This window comes from Anopheles darlingi, chromosome 2 (genome assembly GCF_943734745.1).
Source record: "Anopheles darlingi chromosome 2, idAnoDarlMG_H_01, whole genome shotgun sequence".
In the NCBI taxonomy this organism is placed as follows: domain Eukaryota; kingdom Metazoa; phylum Arthropoda; class Insecta; order Diptera; family Culicidae; genus Anopheles; species Anopheles darlingi.
The window spans coordinates 62,393,557-62,413,341 of NC_064874.1; the positions used below are offsets into that span (position 1 = coordinate 62,393,557).

At 45.9% G+C, this 19,785-nt stretch overlaps 1 protein-coding gene across 1 annotated transcript in view; it reads right to left on the reverse strand.

The window, feature by feature from the left end:
- Positions 1–19,383, reverse strand: part of LOC125959917 (mucin-17-like) — a 77,777-nt gene extending 58,394 nt beyond the window's left edge. The window contains exons 1-2 of the mRNA XM_049692939.1: positions 19,314–19,383; positions 14,165–14,602 (exon numbers count right to left, since the gene is read on the reverse strand). The gene's annotated coding sequence lies outside the window, so the exon portion shown is untranslated. The remainder of the gene's footprint in view (positions 1–14,164; positions 14,603–19,313) is intronic.
- Between the last annotated feature and the right edge of the window lie 402 nt (positions 19,384–19,785).

A 19,785-nucleotide genomic window follows, 5' to 3' on the forward strand; every position in this document is an offset into this window, starting at 1 on the left:
TACTATTTATTTTTTAAGACAACTAAGAATAAGCATTTGAACAAATGAAATTTTGAAAAAATGATAATAGTTTCGATTCTTCACTTATTGATTAGATTTTTTAGACGTTTTTACCTATTCTACACCAAACAAATCAGGTGTTTTTTGTTGACTTTTATAGAAATTACAATTGAAAAGAAAGAAAGATAATGAATTTCTAACCTTCTCACCTTTCTCAAGTGGTTGTTTATTATAAGAAGTTTTAAGTTTGACTATTAAATGTAATATACTTATAACTATGAGAAATGTTCTTCTATGAAAAACCGCCGAATTTTTGCAATTGTTTTAATAAAGTTTACAGGTTCGTGAACCTGTGCTATTGGCGTTTGCTTTGTTCAACATCAAATTTATAAGGTTAGAAGGTTTACACTATAATTTTTGCCTTTTTTGAGAATCAAAACAATAATGTTAGTTCATTGAGGCTTTGTTTAACCCTCATCGGTCCCTCCAAAGCTACATTGGATCGGTTCTTGTGTATGCGTGCACATATACATATTTTAAATACCTTCATTAAAATTCGCTAAAAACAAAACTAACAAGTTTTTGTTACTGGTTTTGTTCATTGGAAGGTATTTATTGAAAAAAATGGAATACGGTTTAAGAAATTTAAAAAATAAGTACTAAAAACAGCAAATAGAAAATCAGTGTTTTTGAGAAATATGTGAAAAATTGGGAAAAAAGTTAATTTTTCAAATTATTTTGTATTCTTTGGCACTCCTCTCGCAAATAAGCACAAATTAATTTCTCACACTTCCCACAACGAGTAGCAAAAACGTGTTTGAATCACATAACACTCAAATGTTGTTGCCATATTGCACCATTTTCTTCGGCAATACGTCAATGGACTTCTTCATCACTATGTTCACTCCATTCCATTCCTCATTTACACTATCCGATGGAACAAAACCACCATCACTATTCCATTGAGGTTCTCCATGTACACTTTTCAAATTAGAAGAGACCAGAGTTCCATGTCGAACTCATCTCTTTGTCAAGCATTACGCAAAACACGATCATCTCGATTTTATCAAAAAATTCAAACGAATTCAAAATCAATGAACACAAAACATGTCACAAACACGGAAAAACTCTAACTATCAATGACTCAGCAAGCAATGGTTACTAGTGAGCATTCAAAGTGAATTACTGAGTGTAAAAGAGCGCGATATGATAGCAGATATGATAGATAACATATGGCAAATACATGTGTATGCGTATGCGCATACACAAAGAACCGATTCGTAACTTTTTCTGCTCAGACAATACTACAAATCAGAAAAATGCCTCACATCTGTTGTTGGAATATTTAGATTCTATGGCCAAAATAATTCTACTTTGGAGAAATTCAGACCATTCCATCATACCGTTTTTATATAATTAAACATTTACTATTACAATTGTATGAGCGCGCATACAAAGAACCGATGAAGGTTAATCTGTTTCATCCGCAAAAGTATCCCAATTTCGCATGAAATCAATAAAAAGACAGAAAAGGGTTTCAGTGCAAACCGGTTTGCGAAATACCAAGAGCAAACAATTTGACATTACACTTTTCGTTTGCGCTGAGTTTGCGCGAAGTTTGCGGTTCATGCAGATCCAGCGTCAAGATTTGATTATTTGCAAAATTTGAAAGCTGATTCTGCCGTAAAAACATAGCTTTAATGAAACGAATCTTAATGCTAATCAAACACCCTAACGGTGAGTGACACTCTTCCGTGCATGGCTTATGGCAGAGGACCGTTGGCTTGCCCGGTAAATTGTGACGCATTGTTTGGCAGCGCATTTCGTAATAAAATTATGCAAAACCCACACCGGTCTGTATTCCTGTATGTGTGTGTGTGTGTGTGTGTGTGTGTGTATGGATGTGATTCTGTATCGCCTAGGCAAAGCTACCAACAGCTGAAGCATCTCTCATTTTTGACACGCAAAAGGAAGACATTCTGTGTTACGATTGGATTGACTCTGTTTCTCTTGCGCTCTCTCTAACTCTCTCTCTCTCTCTAGAGATTGCGCCATATCATTTCTCCGATGCAGCAATTCAAGGTTCCACCACCAGCACCCCTTTTCCCAGCCAGCCACTGAGCTGGAAAGAAGTTTCGGATTTCATTTTGCTCAGAATTTGTCGAAACTACTTTCCGTACGGTTGCCTTACGGTAGGCTCACTCACTCACTGGCTTAATCCTGCAGCTGCGTGTGCACAGCACTCCTTCACGATGGATGCTCCAGGATGCTCGTTCCGGCTGCTGTGGCAGTGTTTGTGAAGCGAACGAATAAATTTGCTTTCTGTACCCGTGTAGCGTATCCGTTTCGGTGCTGCCTGTGCTCCGGATAGTAGTCCCCAAGATGCAAATGGTGCGCCAGCATCAGCACGGCGATACGAAACGACCACCGGCCCACACATCTCCCTTCCAGTCTCCCCCGAAAAAAGATATTTACGCAAGCATCGTCGTCCTTCGCATCGCAGGCGAAGAGCAAACATGTCCGCCTATTTACTTACACAAGGCTATAAGATGAACAGTGCCACCAGTTTGCGCACCAGAGGTACGGGTTCCGGGTTTTCGCACGCTTTCGCAGCACGACAGACACGAGACACGGTTTGCTAGCTTGCGCTTGGCCGGCGCACTGGAACTAACAAAAATTCGAGCACCGTTCGTCTTGATGCTTCTTGCACTCCGTGCACAGGGATAGGGCACTGGGCCACAAATAACTAATCCATAGCTGGCAGGCAATCGAGGGGGTACAGTGGATGAACCGTTGTTTTGTCGTCTTCGATGGAGGCGCATGGTAGTGCACGCGATGGAGGCGCCCAGTGTTTGTAGCGTTAATTGCATTGTTCCTTCAATAAATGATCACGGTAAAGACACATACTCGATATTAGCTTGACTAACGAAAGACACTACACACGGTGTGTGCAAAACTGCTGCTCCGTTTGCTTTGCTAGCTCGGTAAACGATTGGCCAACACGTGCAGCTAATGGAGGCGCCTGGTTGTGGTAAAAATTTTCATGAAAATTAAATTCGGCTGGATTCAAGCCCGACACTTCTCAGTACACTTATGGTCTGGTGTGTACAAAACGGACCGAAAAGAGTTTTTTCGGCAGACTTGTCAGCTTATCAACAACAGCACACACACGCATATACACATTGTATACGGAAGGAAACAACAACTGGGCATCAAATTTGATCGTTTTTGTGGGACCATTTTCCGTTGGCATTTTTACGACAAACATTGTTTTCAGCGTCAGCGTGCCATATTTGTTTGAGCTGATAAGGCGGAGCGAGCGGATGCGCTGTTGTAAATATTTGCTGTTCTACTTCCAACACAAACGTGCTGAATTGAGAAGCGCCAGTTGGCATGTATTTGTATGTGATGCCTGGCGTAGTGTTTGGAAAGTTTTTGGTATAATATTATTACAATTTTAGAAAAAAGATTTGTTAATAAATGACTTACAGGTTCTCTTTTGCGTTATTTTTAATCGCGGTTTATGCAATTTTCCTGACAATCTTAAGCCGCTATAATTTATGTCGAACATGTAGGAGCCAATAACATGTTTTTTTAAATTTTCTTAAAAGCTTTCTAGCACAATGTGTTTCCGGTCTTTTTGATTCTCCATCATGATAATAGAGCATATTTTAATTAATTTTCGCCAATTTTTAATCAATTTTTGTAGCCAATCTTTTTAATCGGAAGAATAATCCAAACGAAATGCCATACTAATAATGAAATTATTTCATACTTTCAATGCATCAAACATGATTTATTAGAAATGTATCCACAAATCCGTATCCGCTTGAATTAAAACAAACAAGTAATGTCGGATACTCTCTGCGCATCCGGGTGAAATGTTTAAAACACAAAAGCAATCTACCCCCCTCGGGGGACGGACAGTGACTTCATAAAGCCTACCAGCGGTTAATAGCCCCAAAGGCTAGTATCTCGTGGGTGCCTGTCTGCCAGCCACACGTGACGTTTATGCTGTTGTTTGTAGTCCAGGGGCAACTGACCTCCACAGTTGCTTACCTACCACAAGCGAAAACCTGGTTGGCATCCTGATAGGGGGGGGGGGGGGGCAAACATACTTTATGGTGTGCCTCCAAACCCCCCTCGGCGTAGTAGTAGCCCCCTGGCTGCAACCTCTCCGGTAGCCTGCAGCAAAGATAAATTTTTATCTTACCTTCGCCTCCGGGCTTTTTATTGCAATTTTATGGCCTGTGCTATCGCAATTAATTTAAGCTTCTATTGATCCATCCATAAAGCTACCATTTCGGGCCACGGTTGTTTCAGTTGTTTCGTTCGTGTGGATGTGTGTGTTTGGTATGCATGTAGTAAATAGTCGCACACGCACACACACACATGTGTTTTTGGAAGCCAAATAGTACACCATTAAAACGTGTCACTACAGTAAGGTCTGACACACCAACACTACTAGCAAGCACTAGTAGTAGTAACGCTAGCATACTAAAAGGAAGATCCTGAATCTCAGCTCCAGCGAAAAAATGGCGCTGCTGGTGGTGCTGGTGGTGGTAATGGTAGTAAATAACAATTCACTGATAACGACGATTCTTTCCTTTCGCACCTGCTGCTGCTGCTGCTGGTGCTGCTGCTCCTGCTGCTGCTACAACCATTATCGAGATGTGGCGGAAAAATCAATTGCAACATTATTAATAGAGGCACCATTGACTTTGGACATGAGGCATGGACCCAACCGGTTGTGTGGTTGTGGTTGTGCTGGAGAAATGTGTTTCCATTTCAGACTGGCACATACGACCACGACCACGGTGCACACACACACGCACCGGGGCTTCGCACTCGTTGGCGAATTCGATCTACTCGATGCTGCCAACCCATTAACCGATGGGAGTCAAACCTGCCCCATCCAGGTAGGCCACTAATCTTGTTTACGCTTGGCAACCGCAATCCATCCAGTGTGTCAGTGCCTACTGCTGCTGCCGCTGCTGCTGCTGCTACTCGACACGGCCACCAACCAGCATCGAGCTTCCATTTTCTTTGAAGTTATGGTTTTGAATTTCCTTAACCTTGTTTACCTTTGCGGGCGGCCGTGGTGGCTCTCGGAACATCGAGAACGCCAAAGCGACGTACCCGTTGCGTGCGTTGTATAGCAAAGGTAAACCCGTCGGTGTCGGTTAGTTGATTGGACCGGCAGCCATGACAGGCACCATACCAAGGGGGAAGGGTGGTATGTATGTTGTTGCTACATTCCCCATTCGCACACGCAAACAACGAGCAGCGCGTTCCCAAGATCTCCGGTTATGTCAAAGTGGCTTCTCGGGATCGTTGGCAATCGTTGGCAGCCCGCAATGCTATCATTTCTCATCCATGTTGTAAGACCATTATCGGTAATCACGTACCCGGGGGGAGGGCACCACACCAACCAGCCACAATTTGACAGCAACCCCACAGCCATCACCACCACTTCTCACCATTCTTGTTCGTTTGTTGGTGCGAATTCATCGTCATTAGATGGAGCATCTCCTCCTAGTCGTCGTCCTAGTCGTCGTCTTCATGCGAGAACCTGCATTAGTTATGATCAGAAACGAGCGCACCGTTTTCCTCTCCCAAAGGGGAATCGACGCTTGGCTTGAGCCAAACCTGCGGTGGCGAATATGTTACATCAAGAAAGAAAAAAAGAAATTCCAACCTAATGACTGCTATAATTATGAGCCGTCAAACTTATCGGTTCGCCCTGGACCACCCAATCATCATCATCACCAGCATCGACAAGCAGTGACAGTAGCAGCAGCAGCAACACCGCCATCATCAACCGTCGCGCGTCGCGCTCCCAATTCGATTTGATCGATGCGAAAGGAAAAAGTTTTCCGGGAAATTCCGGAAAGGACAATCTGTCGCATGATTGGGGTGTTGGTGGTGGCCGCTCCACGCCAAAGGGGGGTGAGGGCGCAGAAGAAACAATCAAAGAAATAATTACGATTACGAAAGTTGGATGTCGAGAAGGTCGACCACCGATCGATCGATCGGATTTGGATGCAGCATCCGCCGCCGCCAGCACGATTGATTCGTTCGAGAGGAGGAAATGTTATTAAGAATGAGATTACGCGATTATGCTCCGGGTGGCAGGGAGGGAGGGCGCATTAAATTAAGCCCTCTGGACTGTGCTGTCGTCCGTCAACATGATTGAAACGTGAAACGCGCCGCGAGCTCCGAGCGCGTACGTATAATTTGCTCTCACAAACGAGTTCGAATAAATCGAATAAACAACAGTGTAAATGGCCAAAGGACTGTGCAAAGCAACGCGCAAGCGAATGTGGCAACGTATACAGCGATAAGGGGAACGGGAATTTGCGGGACTCCAGGGAGCACGTGCAGTGGAAGGCAATGAATTCTGTGGATTGCAGCAGCAGCAGTCGCCGCTGTCCAGTAGTCCATCCTGTGGAGCATATGGTAGAAGATAACGCTGCGCCAAAGACCTTATCCCATCGTAAGCCTTGCCTCGTATCGTAAGTTTACAATCAAACTTTTCGCGCTAAAATATGGAAGAAACTATTTCACCTCCTACCCTTGCAGGCGTTCCCTGGCGGCACTGGCGGCACTGGTCCAGGCGAACACGCGATGCAAGAGACTCGCGTAATCCGGGCCCTCGATGGTTAGCTTCGTGTTTTTTTCCGCCCCAACGCGATTCACTCCGTTCTTTCTTCGTTCTTTTCGTAAGGAGCCTGCGGTGCGGTGCTTGAGAGTAAAGTAATTGTTAGACAAACATTTAACTCCCGCGCTCGCGCGCGCGCCGCGGATGTTTAAAGTTGTGAGCTTTATCTCGGAGCACGTTCTTCTTTTGCAATTAGAGTGCGGATGAGAATGCTCGCGATATGGTCGCTTGTGTGTAGTAGTGGGGTTGAGGGGGCCAAAAATAACAGTAAATCTGATGTGGGAGTTTGTTGGCGCAGAGCCATAAAGCGGGCATCATTTCGATGTGCTCGATTCAACGCGATTAAGCTGAGGAACAGGAATCGGCAGTGGATTGTGGAGCGGAGAATAGTTTAGACAATGGTCGAGCGAAGCAGCTCGATCGCTTTTTGTGAGATGTGATGTGAAATAAAATGCTTCCTGCAGTGGCTAGATTCCGGTTTCTTCATTCCATTGTGCAGCGGATCAGATTACTCAAGCTCTACTGCCGAATGTGGTGAACCAAAAATATATGCTTATGTTGTGCACCACCCTTCCAGTTTAATATGCTTTAGGTTCTGGAAGGCGCATTTATGCAGCAACTATTGTGCCTTTCGTTGTTTTTATGATTTTAATTTTAACATCTTTTCTGTCGACAGATATTTCAAGAGGTTTGCGTAAGAAATGGATCAATAGGATGCAAATAAATGGAAAACCGAACAAGATACAGCCGTTTGGCAAAGCGCACGTTATGTGTTGCTCAGTACATTTCGCAGCTTTAAGCGTTCTATCCCAAAGTAACGTTTCTAAAATCGATGTTCTTCGTAGCATCAAAACTAGTGAACCGTTGTTTTTGTACTTGTGAACACTTCATCTGCATTTTGCTTAAGAGGAAGGGGCTCTTTCTTTATAAAAACGTGCAATCGTAAATTTTAAAATTCTACCAAGAATTGAAAATTTAAGATTCCCATAAAAATAGATAATCGGAAGTACCTTGAGATAATAAAAAGTATATGATATAGTATCGATTTTGTTTGGATCTCCGAAGATAGATCACGATACATTCCTGTCAAATTGTATTGTTTACTTATTATTTTGAGAATTGGATTAATCTGTTTTCTGTTGGTGGTCAGATTATAGTAACGATCAATAAAAATCATGAATATCTAGCTGGGCACGTTGGACGAGACTTTGCGTTTTCAGATGAAAACTTTTTGTTCTAGAACATAGTCATAATGTGCAAAACGATAGATTGAGGGCCAGAAACATCAAGAATATCTGTTACATCGAAGGAACATCCCCAGTTTTCAGCTAGTGTGAAGGGTCGGGGTGGATATCTGCCCCTATTTTTGATTGAAAAAGGGATAAAAATGAACTCAATGTATTTCAAAACTATAGTTTTAAAGACAGTGCTGATCCCTAGCTTGGAAAGATTATACGGAGACGACGATTATGTGTTCCAGCAAGATGGAGCGCCCTCGCACACAGCGAATTTTGTCCAAGACTGGTGTAGAAACAATTTAACCATATTTGAAGTGAAGAATGAATGGTCTCCCAGTTCACCAGATCCTAACCCACTGGACTTTTTCGTTTGGTCGTACAAGTTATCAAAACCAAACGATACGTTCGTATTGTCCAGTTTGATACATTTCAAAGCAGCGATAAATAAAATTTGGGATGAAATGCCTATGGAAGTTGTCTGTGCCGCGTATATCCATGGCGGAGATAATTTAGAAGTGATTGAAGCTAGTAAAAAAGTGGGAGGCGGAGTGATTTCGAAACATATTTTATTATTGATAAATACAAGATTGTTCATAAAATAACGATCGGATGAATTAAATTAAAAATGGTCTATCCTTCAAGAAAATACAGATGATTGAAGTTGTATGAGAATATATTGGACATGGTGTACTTAGACATGCTTCTTGAGCTTAGGTAGCATGATGTATTTTTTAAAGTAAATTTACAGCCAGCTACGTCTTAATATTCCTCAAAAGTTGTAGTTTAATACGAAATTAAGAAACAGAAAATGAGTGGTTTCGTGCCAACATATTCTCAAAAATGCGACCCTCTTTAGTACGAATAAACTATACTACCACTTGTATGTCTGGTCAATTTCAGCTGAGCGTTAAAAGACGCAGCATAGAGGCTAGGATCTCTACTGAAAAGCTAATCTATTTCTTTGTTAGTTTTCTCCTAAAGTAGTGTCCAGATTGTAAACAGCTGCCATTAATCGAAACCACCTGGTTGTGTTGCAAAATTAATGAAACTCTCCAACGATTTGAGAACATAAAATAACCGAAAAGACCATCTTTGTTAGCTCGATGATTGAATGACTGAACCATTGCCTGTCAAATATTGTACCTCCACAAACAATATTACTTCCAAAATGAGGCTACAACGGCGACCGATACACACCACCACGACACAGCACCGTGCACGTTGGCTTGAAAAATCACCGCCACCGCTCTCATAATTAATCAGACAATTTATCATAATTAAACACCACCGGTTGCCAGATTGCAACTTCACTAGAATAAATTAAATTACTCCCAGCGCTGCGCAACGCGTAACGCGATGCCTATGAAGTACCGCCGCTTAAACATATCAAAATTGACTCGAAAGAGATAACATTTCCCTTAATTGAGCGGTGATAATGAAGCGCCCTGATTTGCCACTTTCAAATCTTTGGCAACACACACACATACACACTCGCGCATCGGCACTTTGTACGTATCGTACGTAACACTGGCACAACTGGCTGGCAGGTTTGTAGAATTAATCATCAATCTATCACTGTCAGCCACGATAACATTTGTACACAACCGGGCACTGGCTCTTCGGTGTGTGTGTGCGTGTGTGTATGCGAGTGTATTTTCGGCGTTTCGGCGCAGCAACACCCGCTACACATTTGTACACACTACATCGTCATACCAGCCGGGGAAAATAAGAAGAAGCAAAAAGAGACAAGGATCGGAAAGAAGACGCAGCGATATCTCCTACAAAAAAGCCATCGAGCTTCGAGCGCGCGCGCGCAAACGGCCCAAGGAGAGAGATGGCACAGTTTTTCGTCCCTTCAAAAGGCTGGGAAGCAGTAGCCGAGGAAAGCAATTTGGGTTTTTTTGTATGTGTGTGTGTGTAGCGGTCGGTGGCGGAAAAGCATCCGCCTCCACCATCTCGCGTGGCGTGGCTCTGTGCAGCGGAACACGAGCGGAAGAAAAGAAAGTTAATTGATCTCGTCGCTTGGTGCTGGATTATTTCTTCCTCTTCTGGATCGTTTCTTCCATTTACTTCTTTTACCCTGGGGGGTCGGAGGTTTGGGCGGGCTCGGGCCAGGGAGCGCGATGAGTCTTCGTTTCGTCCATTTACTCCCTCATCTCGGAGTTGCGGAGAAGCTTTGGCTCTATCTCCATCGCCATCTTAAGATGACAGAGCGCACGGCATAGCGGGGAGGGAGGGGGAAGGGGGATGCAAAGAAAATGTGAATGGCCCCGTTCCATTGCTGCCCCTCTTCGCCTTTCCCTCGTCTTTCTTTCTTCCGAACCGGTAAGCTTGGTTGGTCCTCGGTTGGTCTGATTGCTTCGGGTTAAGTGTGCCTTGGCTTTGCTAGCAAATGGGACCAAAGTGGCCCAAGAAAAAAATGCGCTCAGATCGACGTCTTTCTGTGAGCTGTGAGTAGTAGGCCGTGGCCGTGGTAGCAGCAGTAGGCCGTGGCGTGTACATCTTCGGTAAAGGCGCCGGACAAGCAACACTCCGGGCTCCTGTTGGCCCGGTAGAACCGAGCCGAACAAGAGCCGGTTAGGGGATGATTTTCCTCCTTCGACCGTCCACCCCCCACTTCTTGGCCGCTTGGCGTCGTGTATTCTTGGACGTCAAGGACGGTATGCTACTGCTCCTTGGGTGCCCGTGTATTATGAGAATGTTTTATGAAGATGAAGAGTTTGTTTACACCGTTTTCCTTTGTCTGATGGAACACGTTTCGGATTTCTCCGGCGACGCCGGTGGGGGTGACGTGGCGGACGATGTGGGGTTATGCGACGCACCCTGGTGTGTCCCTTCTTCCCCTTTCTTACTATGCCATGTTTGCTCCCCTACCGGTAAAAGGCCTGCAATGTGTTGTGTACAATTCTTGCCATTTTCCACTTCTCTCTCTCGCTACGTGCCACGCTACGCGGGTTTTTTGTGAGCTTTCACTGTACCCGGTACTACTGCCGGGTGCCCACCGGGTCTCGGGGCATAATGGATTCTCTTCCCCGCGTCCTTACCCTTCTTTTCTTGTCCACTGGCTTGTCGGCTCTTCTGGTCGGGAGGTCGCGGTCCTCCGGCAAGTGCCAGGTTTTGGTGCCATTAGAGGCACGCGATTATAAGCACGATCAGGTGCCTATTTTGGCGAGCATACTGAAACTTATCACTTTGACATAGGATTTATTTTCCATCGCTCCCTCTCTCTCTCTTTCTCTCCCATTCTGTTTGTATCGCTATAGCCATTGCTGTTTCAAAAGTTCGAACCGTTTTCTACTGAACCGAGCACCTTTACTGTTGGGCTTTCAATAGAATCGTATTCGTTCAGTTCTGGAGGGGGGTAACATTCACATGCACACATGCCACTTTACAAAGATCTACCTGGTGGGTGCTCATCATGCACCTTGGGCACATCTACAACAAGCGCTTATTCTTCCAACCAAATGATGGAACAATATGTTATACACAAGAGGGTGAGAAAGCGCAAGAGAGAGAGAGAGAGAGAGAGAGAGAGAGAGAGAGAGAGAGAGAGAGAGAGAGAGAGAGGAGAGAGAGAGAGAGAGAGAGAGAGAGGAGAGAGAGAGAGAGAGAGAGACAGCTTCCACCCCAGTTGGATCCGCTTTTCTTCTTCGTTTTTCAATTCTTCTTTCCTTCTTTCGGAACACCACAAGATACAAGTTATCATCTTTTTATGCGCCAAATATAGCGCCATTTCCATGCTTGTCACGTTTTGTGGTGGAATCGAAACGAGGGCCTGTTCATTGATGGCCTCCGATGCCATCTCGGAACCATTACCTGCTTTCCACGTGATCGAGCAGAATCTCGTGTGTAAGTGTGTGTGTGTGTGTGTGTGTGTGTGTGTGTGTGTGTGTGTGTGTCTTGATGTTAAAATTTCTTTCACAAATTTATGCCAGCCTTGGCCAGCCTTTCGAGAAGCCAATTTCAAAGCCGGAATTTCAAGTCTGATTGACAGCTGGCAAGGTGACAACGGTTTTTGTCAAACATTTAATTGAATTTCGTTTCGATAGGCGACCCAGAATCTTTCGTGATCTTTGTTTTCTCGGTCGTAGTTGAATGGTTTTTTGAAGAATTGTTAAAACTTTTTGCTTTTTTGCTTTGCGAACGATGTTTGCGAAGTTCATTTCGTATATCGCAGGTGACTTTTGATCTTCCATCTTTTTCATGCAAGTTTGGATTCGAAACAGCTGGTTGGCTTGTGCAAACCATTATCACATTATTGTGATAATGAATGGAAATTCAGAAAACTTCTGCTGACTCGCAGTTGGTTAAAATTACAATTGTTTGTTGTAATGGTTGTTTATCTAAAAGTTTGGCAAAATTAACGCCTTTTTTATATACCTCCATTTATACTTTTTTATACTTTTATGCGGGCACAGGCCCAGGCATCATTAAACCAACCACCATATATACTGGGACAGAAGGAATGCGATTCGAGTATACGACAGATTAATCCGAATGTAATGGTGAAAGAACTTGTTATGTTTTTTGTAATGTTTCTTTTAGCTCATGTACTTAAAGCGAAGAAGGATCTTCCGTAGCAGACCAAAACCGCTCGTGTGGCAGCTGATAAGTATGCAAATCAGTCCTTAAAGCCAATCAAGTAATAAGTTGGAACCATAAACCTACACGTGACCCAAATGGGTTGGATACATAAAAAAGAACTCAACTCAACGGGGGAGTGTGACAAGATGCGATGAATTTTGTTTTGTTTATTAGGGATAGTACTATTAAATCGAAACGAAATCATTCCTTTCTTAGAAGATTAGCAGATTACCATCTGTTATGAGGTGCTATCATCTGCGCTAAACCATTGGTTCTGATCAATGAGGTGCTATCATCTGATCTGTCAGTTTATGATTGCCAAGATTAAAGCGTTATTTTTATATTTATATTTTTATACTTAATAATTTTTATGATAATTTTATGCATATTTTTTATCGCCATTAAAAAGTCAAAAGGTAATTTAGAAAATAAAAAATTCCCTCAAAACAGCAAAAGATTATAGAAAGTAATAGCCAACAAACTGTGTGCAATAGTTTCTAAAAACCATCGAAGTTGAAGAGCTGTATTGCTAATGGTAATCATTCATTAAATGCGACATGCAATCAGTGATGAATTGAGGTAATTTATAAGTAAATACCTTAAGCCTCTATAAATTAATATTTATTTTTGAAAAACGACTCCCTTGGTACGAAAAGAAAGAAAATCCAAGAAAAAAGATATAAAAGTACCGCAGTTGTCAGTGTCCATTCATCGCAATTCAAAATTGTGTGACTGATCATCAACACAACGTGCCAACAGAGCTGGGCAACAGAGATGAAAAAAACACGACGCCCTGCGCCCTGCGCCGCTCAAAGCACTTCATCAAAATACTACCAAATGCGAATGCAAACAACATTCTCTATCCCGGCGAGATGATTTCTCCAGCGAATAATCAAATTACATTCATCTTCGTCACCAGCGCTCTCCGTTTCTTCCGTCCTTCCCCGCATTCGTTACACTGTCAGCCACTCCCACGGGGCCAGACGGTCCTAATAATATGCCTGCCTACTGCGATGCGTTCCTTTCTGAGTAAGGACTACTAGACCGGTACGGTCGGTGTCACTTGGTACGGTGCCTTCCTGCCCTGAACTATACTATTTATTTTGAGCAAAGTTTCCAATTCCTATACAAACCCCACGAGTCCGACAACAAAAAAAAAAAAAAGGGAGCAGCTCCCATTGGGCCTGACAATCGGCATTTCGTCCCCAGCTCGGACTCAGAGCTTTCATTCGTGGTTTCTGTTTCCTTTTTTTTTTCCTCCGTGCCCGTTTGGTTTTGGTTTCCGCTTTTCTATCTCGTCCTCTTCAGTTCATTCTCTGTGCGTTCTTCTCTAGTTGCGAACACTGAGGGTGTAGTGAATGTTTTTTCCGCAAAATGGCCAGCAAACTAATTTGTTCCCAATGGTTCAGCGACCACCGTTGGCCCCTTCCACTTTGCCGATGTGTAACAACGCTGCAAACGAATGGCTATTGTTGTGGCGCGCACCACCGGATTTGTTTGCTGGGGTGGAATTTAATTAAGCTTTTCAAATTGAGAACTACAACAACAACAACAACAACAACCAGGGCCGGACAACAGCAAAAAGAAGAAGCGGAAAAAAAGAACACAAGAAGCAATAATAAAAGCCAGAACATAAATCGTGCAGCACAATTGGGCACCACCAACTTATCTGCTCACTTACCTTTGCCTCACCGAGCACCGAGTTCGCTATCAAGGCAGGCAATGTGGGCGGCAGCGAAGCCAACACAAACCAGCCAACGACGTCCAACACTCGGACGTCCGGACCGTCTCCTGTTTACCGGTCAATGTTTGAACAGCTATAAATTAGGGCAATTATCAGTGTTTTTTCATCTGCTCGCTGGCTCGGTTGGTCGCGAACGTGGCGCCGCGCCGCACGACGCCTGGAAGGACACTCGGGGAGGGCTCAAAGCCCTGCTCTCTCTCTCTCACACACACAGACACACACTGTACTGCACACTGTTTCCTCTCTCTCTCTCGCTAGTGACTGGGCGGTGATGCTTTTGTTATAAAATTCGTTTTGCAGGTTTTGTAAAACACTTTATTCTTTGTTTTTTTTTTGCTGCTCACACTTTCTCGTTTACTTCCTTTCACTTATGCGCTTTTAGGGGAGAGAAGACGACACTGGCAAAATCATTTACCACGACCACGGACACACACAAACGCGCGCGCGGAGTAGCTTAACAGGCGCGAAGCAAAGGGAAACACTGTTTTCGGTCCCAAAAACCCGCTTGTCCCGCTTGTTGCGGTCATGCGTAACGCAAAAGTTTGGTTTTATAAATGTGCACGAGAGTAGAGGGTCCGAGGGTCCAAGGAGGCCACAAAAGCAATACAAGCAAACTTAAAAACAACCGAAAAAGGGAGCACGATGATGGTTGTCACCGGAAACTGAACCCCAAGTCAAACAAGAGGTCGTCCTTCGCATGGACAGGGACGTCGTGTTGTCGTCGTTGCCCAACGACACCGGGACCATTTCGTCGTTGTCGTTGCGTCGAAAGCAAGCATAAATCATGCAAAAGCTGGCGGTCCTGGTGGCGACTTTTTCTTTTTCTTTTTTCCCTCGACTCCCACGATGCACCCCCTCTCCCCTCTTCTTATCCCATCCGCGAGGGGTCTCTGTTTTCACTTCCAATTCACGGGACGGTTCAATTGTTTTTCCGGCACAGATTTTTATTGCTCCACAGGACCACGGGCTACCATGCGCCTCCATTTTGGATCCGGGCGGGGAGGGGGAGGTTGCACACGTGGTCCCGTCCCCGTGCCATGGTTTTATTGCCTTCTTTCCCGCGAGATTTGAGATTCCGTACGTGGGTCGCGCACAATGCACACATACACACACACACGCAGGGTCACGCTGCTTACGACCTTTTTTCTACCCCCAGCACCAGCACTTCGGAGGTAAATGTAACCAAGCATGACGGCGGTCTGTCCCCTGAGTGTGTGTGCGCATAAATTGTGAACCGTGGCCCGGTGTGGCCTTTACCTGGTATGTTTTTTTTTTCGCCTGGCTGGCAAAATTATTATCCCTTACCCTTAGTGTGCTTTAGTGGGCAAGGGAGTAAGGGAAGTGCGAAACGAACGAACGAACGAACGAACGAACGATATGCTCGCTACACATTCATCACCTCCATCGTCATCGTATGTCGCTGCTTGCAAGGAGTGTTGCCCATACACTGACACACACGTGAGAGCGTGCACATAACATGCAAATGATAACAATAATAATAAAATGGCCACGGGCAGTAAAAATGCCGACGGTGGCCGCGCCCGAAATGCCCGAAAACGATTGCAATAAATTGCTTCATGCCGCAAGAAGTGAACCGTTTCACCATCTTCCCACTGCTAAGTGATATGCGCATCCTCAAGCCAGACCTCAAAGGGCAGGCAATTTCTTCTGGGGGGGGGGGGGGGGGGGGGGGGGGGCAATGCCGGGCGTGCCGTGCACCAGAAAGGTGATGATGGCTATAATTTGGGGATTTATCTTGTGCCAGGCCACAGGCCTAGGGCCCCCGTTGCGTGCTGGAACTCCGGAAGAAAGAAACAAGAGAAAAAAAAGCTCATTTTCCACAATTATGCGCAATGTCGTGCGAGCATTAATAGCCAGGCACACGCACGCACGCACGCACCCATTCGCGGGATAATTCAATTGCCCAATTGGGCCCCCCTCTGGACAATGGACGCCGTAGTTAGCGAAATTCCAGCAAAAGATAATTGTTTGCAACATCAACAGCAACAACAACAATGGACAATGGGCACGCAATTTGCGCACGGCACCTTATCTTCATGGTGCCACTTTGCGCCCGCCTTTGGTGGTAATGAAATCATTTTAGGATGGTGCCTCACGATTTGTCTCGTTGTGTTTTTTTTTCGGGGGAAACGATACCGGAAAAGGTATAAAGGTATAGCCGCAAGTTAGAGAGAGATAAGGCGGTTGATTGGAAGGCACCGCGAAACTATTACTGGCAATCGCCTTAAGCGCCAATCCAGGACCAGGGGCGAACCATCGCCTATACCCCTGATACTGGGCCGTTCTCTGGCTTTTGAATCCTTAATCCGAGAATCCACGAAATGAAAATTCCAATCGATTGTCGATTTGACTCAAATAACATTTTACGATAGCCCCATCTCCGGATCGTGCCTCGAGGACGAAGAAAAGGACGAGGTACGGATAAAGGTTCGCATTTTCCGGGGACTTTGGCTTACGACGACGACGACGACGGAGACGACGGCATCGAGATTGACAAATCCATTTCCGATGAGGATGAGCGAAAGGTAAATGATTGGCTTACGCCAGGAATTGATCATAAAACCCATGTTCGAACCGATCGAACCTTTCGAAAGCCTCCCCGCCATCGACGACAATGCTAAAAATCGCCAATAAACAGTCTGTCCTCAGTGGGGGGTCGGGGGAAATCCACCCAATCGGTTACACAACATTCGCTGCCCCAAAAAACAGGGGAAGCGCCGCAGGGGATGGTTTAAATTTTCGGGCATAAATTACGAACGATCGTATTTCGAGGCACCCGAGGCATGGGGAAGGTTTGCGGGGCATCAACCAGCCGCAACTCCCAACCGTATGTCAATCGACTCGTTACGATAGCCGAAATGTCACTCCCCGGAGCAGGGGGTTGATTTCGAGGTTTTCGAAAGTTTAACTTCAACCCCGACGCTCCCGATATCAAAATTAACACTTTAGCCCCCGACGGCTATCGACCTGACAGCAGAGTAGAGCAGAGCAAAGGCTGTGCATAATGTATCCCCCAACCCCATTCCGGCCTCAACTCCAAGGACAGGTATGTGTGTGTGTGTGTCTGGCGGCATCATGTTGCGAAATTGTTTTCACAAAACTTTGTCTTTCGCTGTCGCCATTTTCCTCCATACTGAGACACACTGACACACTAGGCGCAGTAGGCAGCGAGCAGCAAGCATCATCATCATCATCATCATCAGCAGCATTGCTCGAGCTCAAAATTACCGGAAAAATCTCAAACACCCTCCCTAGAGGAGGGGTTCTTTAGAACTTTTTCTTCTTTCTTCTGCCTCTATCGTCTGCTGTCATATGCTGAACATGAAGACACAGAGTAGGCCTGGTCCTTCAAATTCTTACACAAAAATGTTGTCCAAAAAGGTAGTTCTCCGCTCCGTCAGTACGAATGCTCCTGGCGGCTGATGGAGAAGCACCCCCTTCGTTACCACCTTCGTTACCCCCTTCGAAAAAAGGGGTGGCAGAGGAACCACCGGAAAAAGAGGCGACCAACCAACAAGAGGCCAAATCTCGGCGGCCCCGTCCGTCCGTTGTCCGCTGGGTATGGTAAATACCTTACAGGATTCCTTCCACTCCAGCATCCAAATACACACACACACACACACACATGTGCGTTAGGGGCGCTTTTTGTGTCGACAAAAGGTTGGTCGGTTTCGGTTTGCGTCCCTTTTTCCTGTGTTTTTGGAAGCCTCCCTTTGCCTTTGAGGTTGCTACCCCCACCCATCACTGCCTTGATGATCCCTTTTTCGGGTCTCACTCTCTCTCTCTCTCTCACTCTTCGTGAGCGCGCTCTCTCTCTCTCTCGTTCTATGATTCAAGCGCACACAGACACACACGGTACACTGTTGGGTGGATTTTGAGATCGAAAACGTCGCAATTCGTCCTTCAATGCTGCGCTCCACGGTGCTGGCGGTGGCCAAACAATGACGCCTTCCGGTGGCGGAAATCGGGAATCGAGTTTTCCCCAAAACATCCGTTCCGTTCACTTCCGTCACGGATCACGCCTCGGAATCCTGTTCACACTGCAGCAGCAGCAACGCATCTCATCCGCATCCAGCAACTCTGCTCTGCTTTGCTTCGGTTTCAATTGCATCCTTATCTCATCTCGCACACACACAAACACACACACACACACGCACGCACACTTTGCACACTAACATGGGCGTCTAGCGATGAGATCACAGTCGCGACCGGGAGCACATGTAATCAGCGCACAATCGGTAGCACAAGAAAGCACGCCTCGTCCTCGTCCTGTCCGCCAAGAATTTGCGTTCCCCTCGAGGAATGGCCCTCAACGGTCCTGTGTGTATGTCGGTGTTGGGCACGCAGCATCAACGAACCGGAGGCCGGAGACAGGCAAGGCTTGGCCCTTGCGTTGCGCTTTGCTGGCACTTTGCTGGCGCTCACGCGTTCTCTCTTCTCTTCTCTGCACGCTTCTGGCGCTCTTCGTGCACGATGACGATGGGACGACAAAAAAAAGGAAAGGAAAGGGAACCGGAGGGACCCTCCCCGGGTTCGGAATCGGATCGATGGATGGAATAAATGTTTGCTGGACGCTTCACTCCACTCCACTCAGCTGCTGCCTTTTCCAATGGGTCCTTCGGTTTTTCGGGTCTCACTTATTCACTCACTGCGAAGGGTGTTTCGGTTCAAACTCACTGCGTGAAGGGAGGGTGGACAACAAAAAATGGTCACTAACCACACGAGGCACACACACACACGCACACGGACAGGCGGACTTTCATCGATGATTGATTAACCACCACCAGCACCACCACCACTCGCGACTCCCTTTTTACAATTTGCGTCCACAATGCACACACACACATACGCACACACGCGCACTCACTCACAAACGTTCACTGGAATGCCGCAGGACCTACTACGGATCGTCACCCCCATCCCCCACCCCACCCCACCCTGCCCGTACGCAGTGCGCAGTCCCGCAGAATTAAGGCGAGGCGGCCACTACCGTCACTACGTCACGCCTTTCGGGAATCTGTTGCAAAATCCGTGGCACACTATGACGATGACGTTTCCTGGCTACCTGGCCTGGGCCTGATGACGTTGCCGTGAGCTGACCGCTGACTCCGCACCGACCGAGTGGCGTGAAAAGCTGAACCAAACTGAGAGCAACGATTCATCTCGCGGCGCATCCTGGCTCCTGGCAGGCAGACAGCAGGCAGTAGGATCCCGCATCCCGCAGTTTAACTCACGCAGCAGAGTGTTCCCTTTTTTTTCTCGTGAGTACCGTGCCGTGAGAGCGCCAATAGAGAGAGAGAGAGCAAGCGAACAGCATCCTCCTTCCATCACTCACACCGATGGAGACGCCTGATTAGATGGGGAGACCATTGTGCAGGTAGTGGTCGTTGCTGGTCGAAGGGAAAAACAACAAACCCCACAACGGCGGTGGTGAGTGACATCGAGGCGCCATCGTAGTAGCCATCGCGCCGTTGTCGTCGTCCTGTCGGTTGCGGATACTCTCGTTGTTGGTTGTCGCTCGTACGCTCCGTCGCTCT